The sequence below is a fragment of the Triticum aestivum genome, chromosome 5B (genome assembly GCF_018294505.1).
Source record: "Triticum aestivum cultivar Chinese Spring chromosome 5B, IWGSC CS RefSeq v2.1, whole genome shotgun sequence".
Taxonomy (NCBI): Eukaryota; Viridiplantae; Streptophyta; class Magnoliopsida; order Poales; family Poaceae; genus Triticum; species Triticum aestivum.
This window is the reverse complement of record NC_057807.1, coordinates 504,889,671-504,902,424: the sequence shown is the minus strand read 5'-3', so window position 1 is coordinate 504,902,424 and position 12,754 is coordinate 504,889,671.

The following is a 12,754-nucleotide window of genomic DNA, read 5'->3' as shown; positions in this document are numbered from 1 at the left end:
AGGTTTTTGGATTGGATTGTTGAATATATGAGCAATTTAGTATGTAATCCGAATCAGCAGTAAATAGATCATGATGATAATTGCAAACATCAAAGTAATGATGCGGACTAAACCAGGAGGACAGACTCACATACTGTACAGCGGGAGCAAAACCGATGTGGTTGATGTTGTCACTCATGTCATTGATGAAGAGGTTACCGAGGTCAGGGAAGAAGGCTGTTGTTGAGGAAGTCGTCGCTGGCAGCAGTCACAGGAGTGTGCTCCCCAAAAACCTGATCGCCCTCTCCCGTACAGGATCTCGAAAGGCGGGGTTCGGAGGACTGCTGTCCCTTCTCGTGGTGCATGCCGGAAGGAGGGCTGGAGAAGAATTGCGTGGCGGTGCTAAGATCTGGAACAGTGCGAAACCATATGATACAACGGCGGCTAGGGTGGAGCATGTCAGGTCGGTCGTGCGAGTATAATAGTAGGCCTTTGGCCCCCAAACCCCACGTCCAAGTCAATAATAGCTCAAAAAAATTCAATAATAGCCCCACCAAGGTTTGTCTCAAAAAAAACGGAGTAATTAAGGCATCCGTTAGTCCCTTTAGTACAAATACTATATCATTAATAATGGCCCCACCTTTTGTCTCACAAAGTATGTTGGAGTACAACCGGCTACATGTTTACAATCTGCTTCTCTTCTCTCTCCTTCAACTAAGCACATGTACTATATTTAAATCCTTATAGCCTGCTTATGTCATCTAATTGTAGTACTTGCTCTAAAGTTACTCTCCACTGTGTACTCTGAAATGCCAGGCGTGCAGCGGGCGGTGCCCTCGGTCGGCGTGCCGCTTCAACGGCGGAAGTAGTGAGAGGTCGTGGCGCCCTGACTTGCCATCAATGTGGAGCGGTGGGCTCAGCTCGTGCCGGGCGGGAAGCGCGCGTGGGAGGGGGGGAGGGGTTTTTGTTGGACCAAGAAGGTGAGAAGCCAACTTGGGATCAGTCTGGACGGGGAAATATCATGTGCTCCCATACTCTACATATGACACTAGTCTATGTTACTACTCCCTCCTTTCCGGTTTATAGAGATGTTTAGAGTAACATGGTAATATGTTACAGTATAAGTTACTCCCCACTATGACTAGCCTTTGGCCCCTCCCAGTGCTCCACCATGTATAGCTGCTAAGCCTGCCACATAGGCATAAAATATGATGTGGCACCAATAAACTAAGTACCTATGCATTGAAGACTTGAGTTACTAAGCCATTTAATGCACTTAGCACCTCATCTAAGAGCATGGTTAATAGTATAGCCAGCTGCTGGCTATAAGCCAGTGCGATGTCATCTACAGCCCATCTTATAGTTAACATGTACAATACTAGATCAAAAGAGTGTACTAATATTTTATTATGTGGCCCACCTTTCATTCTCACAAAGTGCATAGGAGCACGTGTTAGAGCTGGCTCTTCACGAAGAGCCCGCTTACCTTCTCTCTCCTCTTCTCTTTCCTCCAACTAAGCAAAAATATACTAGTTTATTCCTTATAGCCCGCTGACTCAACTCTATTGTACTTGCTATAAGCACATCTAAGCACTTACTAGCACCCCCTTGACCGTGGACCTTGGCGGTGTACGTCACCTTGTGTCTCATAATTTTCCTCGTCATCATCTGAGTCCTACAAGATCTCACCCACATCATCATTAGCATGCAACCACCTTGATAGACAACGTGCACAGAAGGAGTAGAGGCGACTGGGGACGCACCACCACCACGTCGTGGGAACTCCGTACATGCTCGTGTGCGTGCAACGTGCGTGTTTTTTCATCGGTGCTAGCTCTAAGGCCGAGGCTGCGGTCCTCTTCGTCTCCGACTAGGAGTTGAGCAACGACGGTAAAGAGGTGCTGCAAGAGATGCGTATGTGTTGTTGCGTGCGAGCTTCGCCGTAGCACAACGAACCGGACGTCGCCGCGGATGGCGCACGCCTCCATGCAACCGAGTGTGTGCGCATGCATGTGTTATGCACGTGCATTCTGCGGTCGAGCGTGTGTACATGCACGTGTTGTGTACATGTGTTGTGTGCTCCATGCTGTGCGCGTATGTGCATGAGTTGGATCGGATGGAGTTAGTGCGTTGTCTTGTGTGCATGCGTGGCTGCATGCGTCCTTTACATGCATGGCTTGTTGCGTGGTTATCAATAATTCAATATAAACTACTCCCTCCGTTCCTAAATATAAGTCTTTCTATCCATTTCAAATAGACTACAACATACAGATGTATGTTGACATATTTTAGAGTGTAGATTCACTCATTTTGTTTCGTATGTAGTCCCTTATTGAAATCTCTAAAAAGACTTATATTTGGGAATGGAGGGAGTATAAAACATCTTCAACTTAGCATCCTGATGTACCGTTTCTAGTGGTTAGCGAAAAGTTCATGTTCCTTTATTTGTTTATAGGTGGGCAGGCGGCAAAAAACAGGGGAAAACGCGCAAGGTTCCTTGCAGACGCTCCACCGCGAGGTTCCTTGCTCCTTCTCGGTCGTCGGGAATCTATGCTCTTCAACTCTTTTCTTTTACGTGAGCTTTGTTCATCCTTTTCCCAACACGCGAGACATCTAGCATCAAGGTGCACATGTCATGCAAGAAAATGGAGATAATCAGATAAGCAGTGTGTAAGTGAGTCGTGCACTTCGATGGCACCTGTGCAATATTTTTTCTCCTCGATGGCACGTGAATAGTGCATGTACTCAATGACGGAGCATGGGATGGTAGCAATGACATGGTCAGCCCTTTTTTGGAGGGAGTACGTACTAAATAACTTTGATGTGTCCCGTCAACTCGCAGAACGACGAGAAGCTTGATTACGCCTTCTCCCTCGCCAACGCATGCGCGATGGCTCGCAGCACGAGGAGAAACTTTTGCTTACAAGCGGTGGATGTGCAGCAGTTCATTTGGTGTCAGATTGCCAGAAGTACTACTGTAGAACCATCGATTCTGGAAGAGGCGAAGAGCCAAGCTCAAGGTCACCTACTAACCTTAGGCTAGGCGTAGTGGGAGTAACATAAGTAGGGGTACCTCCTTTTTTTATTCTAGAAACAACCACATGTGAATATCGAGGTGCTGGTTACGTAGAACAAATTTCCTGGAGTCCGTGCTTAGCCCTCCTCTATCTCTCTTCTCAGCCAGCCAGCAGACGCGGAGCCCATCGTCTGTTTGCTCATATGCGGTCCCACATGTCAGTGAAAACGCAAGAGGACCCACTGAACCTGCACATCTTTCACCTTGACATGCTGGTGATGAAAAACAAATCCAATAAAGATCTTTGATGGTCGCTTTTGGAGTTACTCAAGAGTAGTAAGATTCTATTTATAGTTTAACCCAAGATGCACATCACGGGGATTCAACTACCACTCTATTTTCTTGCATGACACGACCTGGATGCTGGATGTCCCACTTGCGGCAAAAGGAGAAAGAACCCGACCAAATCTTCGTTTGTGCTCTCGAATTAGACTAGTTGTGCTAACTTGAAATTTTTATTGTGTACTCCCTTCGTTCCAAAATACTTGACTTCCATTTGTCCAAAAATGGATGTACCTATATACTAAAACATGTCTAGATACATCTATATTTTGAAAAATAGAAGGCATGTATTGTGGAACGGAGGGAGTAGAATGGATGCAAGTTTTGGTATTGGGAAGAAGAGTACATAGATATATTGATAGAGTGCAATTTGGTAGATGTTCTAGCACTTTTAGCTAGCATAGAGGCTAGAGATGAGACTAGCGCACTTGTTGATACTCTTACTAGAATAGAGGCTAGACATGAGACTAGATGCGAGGAAGCAACGTCTACTTATTTACACTCGAAGAAGAAAGAAGCACGCAAGATCGCGCCTCCACAGATCAACAACGAATGCATCTAGAAGGCACTAATCCAACTTATAGGAGCAGTTATGGAAGTTGGATATCTTCTAGTAAAATGTATTCTTGTGGTTCTTGTTTTCTTTGGTCTTGCTTTTCTAGTCAAAATTATCGTTGGAGTTCATGCAAAACGGAGGTTCGTTTGGGGTCATGCATTGGAGTTGGCCTTACAAGTGGGACCGAGGTTGAGGAAACCGACTATCGACAAACCCCCACCTCACCCGCCGCGCGATGGCTAAAGTTTAGAGAAACGACGAGGCCGAAGAGATTGCTCTAGCATGGACTCCAAGAAATATGGTGTCAGATGGATGTCGTGGTGGTGGCGTGTGCCGTACTCCTGGACGTGAATGCTTGTTCTGGCCCATGCCACCCTACTACTCCTACTACTTATATAGTACTAGTATTGAGGATTCGAGGTGCTGATTACGTACAGCGAACACATTAACATATGGCTACAGTAAAAACACCCGCCCGACGAGCGAAGCATGTGAAGCTAGTACAAATAGTGTACTACTATTGTTGATTGGCCTCATCCGATAACCTGTTGCAATGCACGTACAATTATGTATTCGGAAAATATTTTTTTGCCTCGTCGCACCACTCACTCAAAGAAGCGACTCGAAAGCCATTCATAAATTTAGTAAGTTTATCATAGGCATATTATTTTATTATATACAACAGGTCATCAACCCACATCGACAACGAGGATACATTATAAATACTAAAGTTTTCATCACACAACAAATAACAAGCAATGAAATGAACTTCAACTCAACCAATCCTCGGCGTTGGAAACGCTTGCTTTGAACCACAAGTGATACTCTGGGACGGGCCATCTACTGTCAATCTCGAAACCAACGCAGGACTGATCATCCAGGCTGAAGCGGCCTACTATATCAGTACCAGGGTAGGGAACCACCCAAATGTCCAAGGTATAGACACAGTTGCTTCTCATAAATGGTACTAGTAACATTGTGTCAACAGCAGTTGGATCACCTTTCACCATCATTGGATAGTTTTGTCCAAGGAAGAGCGAGTTTTCTCCAAGACTATCAATTCTGTACCAGGGAGAAGGTGTTGGCTCTAGCACACTAGTATCCATCCCGAATACCATGCAACGGGTGTTGGAATAGGTCCGGAGAGTGCGACCATGGGAGACAACACATGCTCCCTCAGTAGTAACAAACTCAGTGCGCTGTATACAGACAAGAAGAGGTGATCCATCAGAATTAGTTGCCAGGCACCACTGAGTATATACATTCTGCTCGTCCTCATGCTCGTGATCATCACCATCGTCATCCCCCCCTTGGTTATAAAAATTTTCAAGTATAGGTGGTGGAATGTTCATAGGACCTTGGAAACACAAGAAGAAGGTTAATTAGTAAAGGGAAACTTGCTAACCCGCATGCATGTGGATGAAACAATTATAATTACGGTGGAAGACAAATGTACCGAAACTATGAGGATCCCATGCAAAAACAGTGCCATGAGCAGTGGAAGCAAACACAAGACCCTCGCATTGAATTGCATCATAGTACACATCCGTGTATAGAAACTGATTTTTGAGCAATATCCATCGAGTTGAACCACAAAGGACAGCAACAAGCTTGTCGAAGATAGCAACAACTTCATAGTTCTTGTAATTCCAAGAGCGGTTGGGAAGTTGACAAATTTCTATCTTCCATAGAAGACAGTCACCATGATCGTATTTGAACATGCGTAGAATACCGGTGTGCTCAACCTCTGGGCAGTCTGCTAAGATTTTTCGAAGTGGAACCCGATGACGAGTGTACACATTCACAAGTTCCCACTCGCAGTTGTACCCAATATAAACAACCCAATCTCCAACGTATCATTATCAAGAGGCATCAACTTGCACAGGCCTCCGTCGTCCCCGCGCCAGTAGTCATCAGGGTCACGGCGAAGAAGATAGGGGAGATCAAACCGCTCCTTGACCCTTGGGTTCCTTGTAATGATGTTATTAGTTGAGTCGAGAATGGTCTTGAATGAACCTGCCATGCTAGCCGAGGTGATGATGTCGCACCGATCAATGAGTTCCTCCACCACGTCATCTTTCAGATCGGGGCAAGAATAATGGGGTCATTTCTGGCCTGCTCCCTCCATGGAGAATATGATCGAACAATGGCAGAAGGAAGGGTGAAGGGATGAAGGAAAATGGAGGAGCGAGAGGAAGAGCGTGCGATAGCAGTTCCAAATCGAGAGGGAAAGGTGAAGAGTCGGTGGACGGTTGCCAGTTTGCCATGGTACATGAAGAGGCGCCCCGGCCTACACGTCCGTTCGGAAATACTAGTAGAAAAGGACTCGCCGTTGTCTCACTGATATGTTGGAATGGGACCACATGTCAACGAAACATGGTGTGTAATTTCTCGTGCAAAATGCGATCTGGCCGCATTGGCCTGAGGTGCCGCATTAGTTTTTTTTGAAAGTTTGCCGCATTAGTTATCGGCCTTTATTTTTTTAACATGCAATTTGAATGGATAGCTCCTGTGGTCATCACACATGAGCGGTTATAGTGATGGTTGATTCGCCCGAGCAACTTATTACTGTGGGAATATGGGAGTACCAACGGATTCAAGGAACAGAGAAATGATGGTTGCTTCGTCCGAGCAACTTACTGTGGCGAAGGTGGGGCTCTATGATTTGACTGCTCACTAGTCATTACTACTGCGGCGCAATGATTGGGGTGAATCTTTCCCTGAAGTTGTGTTGTGCACTCAATATTGCTGCATGGCAGGTGGAGCCGGATGGAGGATGTCCAACATGTCGGCGAAACGAAGTTGAATTGTTTCTGGCATTGCTATCAATCCTTCAGGATTTGTTTATATGTATGCATAATTTTAATGAATTTGTACTGTGATGCTATGAAGGTTTCAACTTTGGTTCCCGCTGAAAAAAAGGTTTCAACTTAGGATTCATGTGTCTTGCCTCGAGATTATCTCATTACAACATTCCATCAAATACAAATGAAACTACCATGGCTAATGCATCTCAATGGTTCGCAGATCAGCGCCAATATTCACATCACAACTGAAGACAAAGTTGTGAGAAGGTGTACAAATAAAGAAAAAAAATATAATTGATCGATGCTGTTCGTAGGCATGGCTCCATTTCCTTGGCACAGTGTTCATTGCTTGGCAGTTAGTTTCACCCAGCTCTGTAGCCAAAAAAGAGGTGTATGAAGGACACCACAATCCGATCATTTTGTGCAGCTCCACTAAAATCGAGCGGACCATCCCTGTTTGCAAAGATATCCAGTCAGGGTGATTACAATAATAGTGGAACTAGATGATGAAACATAACACACATAAATAGAAGCCGATCACCTCTACGATCTCTCTTTAGGACTAACTTCTTGTTGGAGAAGATTAGGCACGGAGTTGGATGAGGAGGATAGCAAAACCAATCTCCCTTTCTGCAGTCCCACAGAAATGTAAAAATGTTGCCCGTGTGACATTTTGGCGGAACTGCACAAAACACTCTTTAGAAAAAGTGATTTGTGCAGTTCACCAAAAGGTCGCAATAGCAACGAGGTGAAAATGGATATCCTTGTTTGCAAAAGGAGGTCGAAAGGAAACAATTACTGCCCAATAACACGAGTTGAAGACACATACGCCGACAAAAAAGAAGCATCTTCCATGTAATAAGGGAAAGATAGCACATGGTGGTTTATCAAAAATGGTTTGAGGACGAGATTGCAAGATGGAAAGTACGTCGGCCGAGATACGATTTAAGCAAACAACTAAAGAAGATCCACATGCAGCAACGTGGGAAGATGGGTAGTGGAGCAAGGCCGGAGGAAGCTGTACCTGAGGGTCGTCGGGATGTTACTAGGAGGGCGCCGGTGGCCAGGATCTTCCCATACTGCAGCAACGAGCAAGTGGCGAAGGCCCTACTGCACCGAAGCTTGGTCAAAGAGAATGACGGGTACCGCCGATCGGGACATGCTGCCTCAACACCGTCGAATGGAGAGACGATGCACATCCTCCCTTTCCACCGGCGGACGGGATGCGGCCAGATCACTGACCAACGCTGAGAGAGAGAGGCCACGACCTCCTTGTGTGAGATGGTGTGATGAGAGGCAAACCCATTTTCCAATTTTCCCCACGGCAATTGTTTTATATTCTATACGTGCCATTGAGGAATATATAACTTTATTTAATGCTAACGCGTCAAGTCAAACTTTGTTCCGTCTTGGCGTGGTACCCGACCCTCCTTCGAGTAAACAACCGCTACACGCGTCAAATTATCACGTGGGCTGCCTTTTCGTGCATAAACGAACTCCACCATGTACCCGCGCGGGTGTGGCCAGGAACGAGACGTGAGTACGTGCGTCCTGCGTGCACTTCTTCTTTAGGTGCAGGTACGTACGTGGGTGGGAGAGATGGTTTGTGCGAAACAGAGGCAATGTGTTGATGATATCTCAAACAGAAAAACGTACATATGCAATGTGTGTGAAACAGAGTCATGGACGTGAGATATCGATAGAATTGAAAATAGGGATGAAGTATGTGGCTGCGCGATCGATAAAGAGTGCCATCGAATTTGTGTTTGCCCACATCAAAGATACAGGGCGGCTGACATACTGGAATTTGAGAGGGCCAAGGTGTAGCTTTTCTCCGTGGCATGGATACCTACCTACAACGTTCGACTATCGGCGTGTGTGTGTGTGGGGGGGGGGGGAGGGGCAGAGACCGATCGACTAGTATATGTGTGGGGAAGGAGAGAGACCTAGCTATGTATTGAGGGAGATCGATCGACATCCATGGATATGTGTAGCAGAGGAATAAGGTTGGGAAAAAGACAAAGGTAGATCATCGGAGGGTTGGTGGTGGAGTGGCGTCTCACAAATGGTGGGAGAGGCCTGCTAGACAAACGGAGGGTATGATTTCAATATAAATAAGAGAGGGCGGGGGATTTCTGCCTGTCTATGCACGTGCGTGTGAGAGACGGGTCGGGAGGTATTCAAGTATGATGAGGGGAGAAGATATGGTTGTGGTAAGCATACGTAACTACATAGGAAGATCAACCGTCGTGTGTCTGAGAAAGGGAGAGACATAACTAGCGAGGTAAGTGTATTGATGCTTGGTGAAAACGAATTATAGTCGACCTAGCTATACGTAGGGAGATCAGTTCATATACACACCTGCATGTGTTAGAAGCAAATAAGGTCCGGAGAGAGAGACAGGGGGAGAGGGTGCGGCTAGGAGGTGGTGCGAGAGGCCTACCATGTCGAGGGGGGAGGAGTGTGCGAGTATGTGATCAATGAAAAGAGGGGCGGGAGTGTGCACCTGCGTGGAGTCGTATTGGACATAGGGGGGCATGGACGGTGAGAAGAGAAGAGGGGAAGTATATATGTGTTTGTTGTAGGCACACTTGGCTAGAGAGGTATATCGACCGGTGTGTGCCGGAAAGAAGGAGCCGGGGGCCTACACACACCACGGGTGGACGACCTAAAGAGAAATAATGAACGTGCGCGATGGAGGGGACGCTAAGGGTGGGTGAGAGGGGGGCGGGCGTGTGCATGCACGATAGAAAGTTAGCGCTAGCTAGCTACAAATAGAAGAGGATCTTGAAGGTGTAAAAGACGAACAAAGATCATAATTCATTATAAAAAAGTGGATACGGATACTTGAAGAAGATATCATAATGTAGAACATTGATTATAATTTGGGCTAATGTGTGGCTTTTGCAACTCAGGTCTAAATACTTGTCATAATGTAGGGGGCGGGGCACTATACTTTGTGTGATAAACACGGTGTACGTATGGAACATGGTTTAGATTATGAATATATAGTTAGTACATCAAATGTACTTTTATTTGGAATCAACATCAAGTGTATTCAAAAAATAGAATTCGAGTTCATGTAGTACACATAGTTCATATCTATCTCTATAGTAATCATGTGGTGTGTTATTAAGGTAATACACGAATGATGGTTGAAGTTGGCAACAATCATGATTGTAGATTCTTATTGAAATAGAGAAACGAATTCAAATTTGGTTCGAATTGCAGCGGTAGTATAGACATTTGGAATGCACTAAAATGTTGGTATGAGTAGGTTACATGCATTATACAGCAAGCGAAAAAATTTAATTGGACATAACATGGATTTGTACTCCCTCCTTCCATCTATATAGGGCGTAATGAGATTTTTAAGACCGCCTTTGACTATTGACAAGATTAATAGTACATGACATGCACAATGTGAAAATTATATCATTGAAAGAACCTTTCACAGACGAATTTAATGGTGTGCTTTGTGTAAGTTGCATGTCATATATTATTGCTCTAATATTTGGTCAAAGTTAGCATCGAAAAACGCATTAGGCCCTATATAGATGGAAGGAGGAGTAGCTTTGAATAGCATTTGTATAGTAAAACGGGGCAAGACTCTCTCTTTGTGTGGTGTGAATAGTTTTATTTTTGGTTGAGGGAAGTGCGAATTGATTTGGTACGTACAAGTACAATATTACTACACGTTAGGCTTGTCCCTAAAATTCAATCCACGACTTGTTATATCCCAAAAATTCAGATATCGTGCTCCCAAAACTGGCGCCTTCACAACCCGCGCCTTGCTATCCCGAAATTACAATGCGCACGAAAACTCCCTCCAGCTGCCAAATCCCGACACGTGAAATCCCCCTTCTAACCCTGAGCCGAAAGGGCCGCTAGTTCAAATTGGTGGGGGGTACTTTTGTAACACACCCTACATTTTGGACAAGCGCGTCCCTAAGTCATGCTTCACCCCCTCCCATCGCCCCCTTTTCGCCATTTGAAATCCCAGGCCGCCATAACCTCTCCGCTCCAGCCGCGAAACCCCACCGTCCTCCGTCCGCCACCTCACAGCTGCCCAGCCGGAGCCTCTTCCCCGATGACGTCGTCCACCGCAACAGCTCGACATCCTTCGTCCACCTCCCCGGATGAGGATCCGTCGTCCATCTCGTCGTCCCGCCGGTTCAGCCGCCCCATCCTCCACCTCCAAGGAGCTATCTGACGATCGCCTCGTCTATCACGAATGCTCCATCCCCACAGCGCCGCCTTAACCTGCTCCACCGGAACCGCAACATCCTCACCGACTCCTCAAACGAAGATGAGGCCTACTCGGTGCCACCAAAGAGGTTGTACACTCATCGCATCGCACCTTCTCCTTAACTCGACCTCCCAGCGTCGACGGTGCTCCATCCCGCACCCCCATGGAGCGGCTACCTTGAAGTCGGCGCCACGGGCGACATCTCCACGGTGGCTCTCCCCGAGTGCGAGGCCCCTTTGGCAACGATGTCCATACCAGCCGGATATGCTGCTGCTGCTGCTCCGGCTCTCGCTCGCTCGCTTGCGCTGCTGCTGCTGCTGCTGCTCCGGCTCTCGCTCGATCACTCGCTTGCCCAGCAGCTGCTGCTGCTCTCCCCCTCGCTCGTGTTGCTACTTTGCTCCAATTTAGCCACACTCCAGTCAACTGAATCGACTTTTGGGTCAGTCGGTTTTTAGGGATTGGGGGGCTCGCCGGAGTTATGGAAGAACCACCTGCAGCGGGGACGGGGGCTCGCCTGAGAGGTACCCCACTATCTATCTTAGGGTTCAGGGTGGGGGGTGGGGGCGGGGGCCTAGAGGGCTGGCCAGGGCGGCGGTGGTGAGTTGTTTCGGGGCGGCGAGGCGGCGCTGGGGCCGGCGGTTCGGTCGGTGGTGGCTGGCGGCTCAGGGGGGTGCAGGTTGAAGATGAACGGCAGGCCCTCCCTAAACTACATGTGAAGTGCCTCTCTGCTACCATCGCGTTCAATTTCGACAGTAGCATTCAGATTCCATAGTAAATTTCAGTTTCGACAGTTAAGTTCAGAGTCAACAATTTTTCCCTCATATGTTGTAGTCAGGTGGTTTTTGGTGATGTAAATTTTACATCTATTTTACATCATCTATTGGAGATGCTATTAGAATCCCACTTGAGATTGACGATGTCTGTCTTGTGCTGCTTCAGCCTTGACGTCTTACGGCTCACCGGAGCTGCTCTAACACCAGAACGATCCATCACAACAGAGCAGTGCCCTGGACGCGGTCTACAGATTCCTCAGATCTTCCTCCACACCTTCGACAGCCACCTCTGCCTCAACTGCTTCAGCGACCAACCCAATGATGCTGAGGTCGACATGGCTACGGCAAAGAGGTTGTACACTTGTTGCATCACTTATTACTATACATTCACGTCGATCCATTAGGGCTATTTTGGTTCAATGGAAAAACATAGCAATAGGGAATTTTCCAATGGCACTCTGCTATCAATTATTCATGCATTTTGTTGAAAGGAATGAAGCAAAACATCTACCTGGACCTACTTTTCAAAATCCTATGCATGAAAACAAGACCAAGTGCATTAGTGGCAGAATAACATTCTAACTGTACACGCTTTCATATGGTTTCACTTTATTTTGGCCATGTTTCTTTGCATTCCTCTGCTCTTCCAATTCCTGTAAACCAAACACCCAAGTTGACAGAAATCCTGTGTTTACAAATGCTCTGTTTACCATGTGCATTCCTATCCTATTCTGGTGTTTTTCCTATCCCTGCGTTTTTAGAATCATGCAAGCCAAATGAGCCCTTACAGAATTACTTCAGTTACAGGTAGGTGTCGAAGGGAACTTTGTGTGGTTTGTCCTGCTCCTGCCGCGACGTCGTCCACCTCACCTGAGCTGCTCCATCGACAGAAGCATCCACCAAACCAGACATCACGACTCCTGACCGTCTTTCGCCGCCTCAGATCTCCTTCCCTGCCGCCGGCACCCACCGCAACGGCATCACCATCATCGACTCAGCAGATGAACCTGAGGAGTACACGGGTCCACAAGA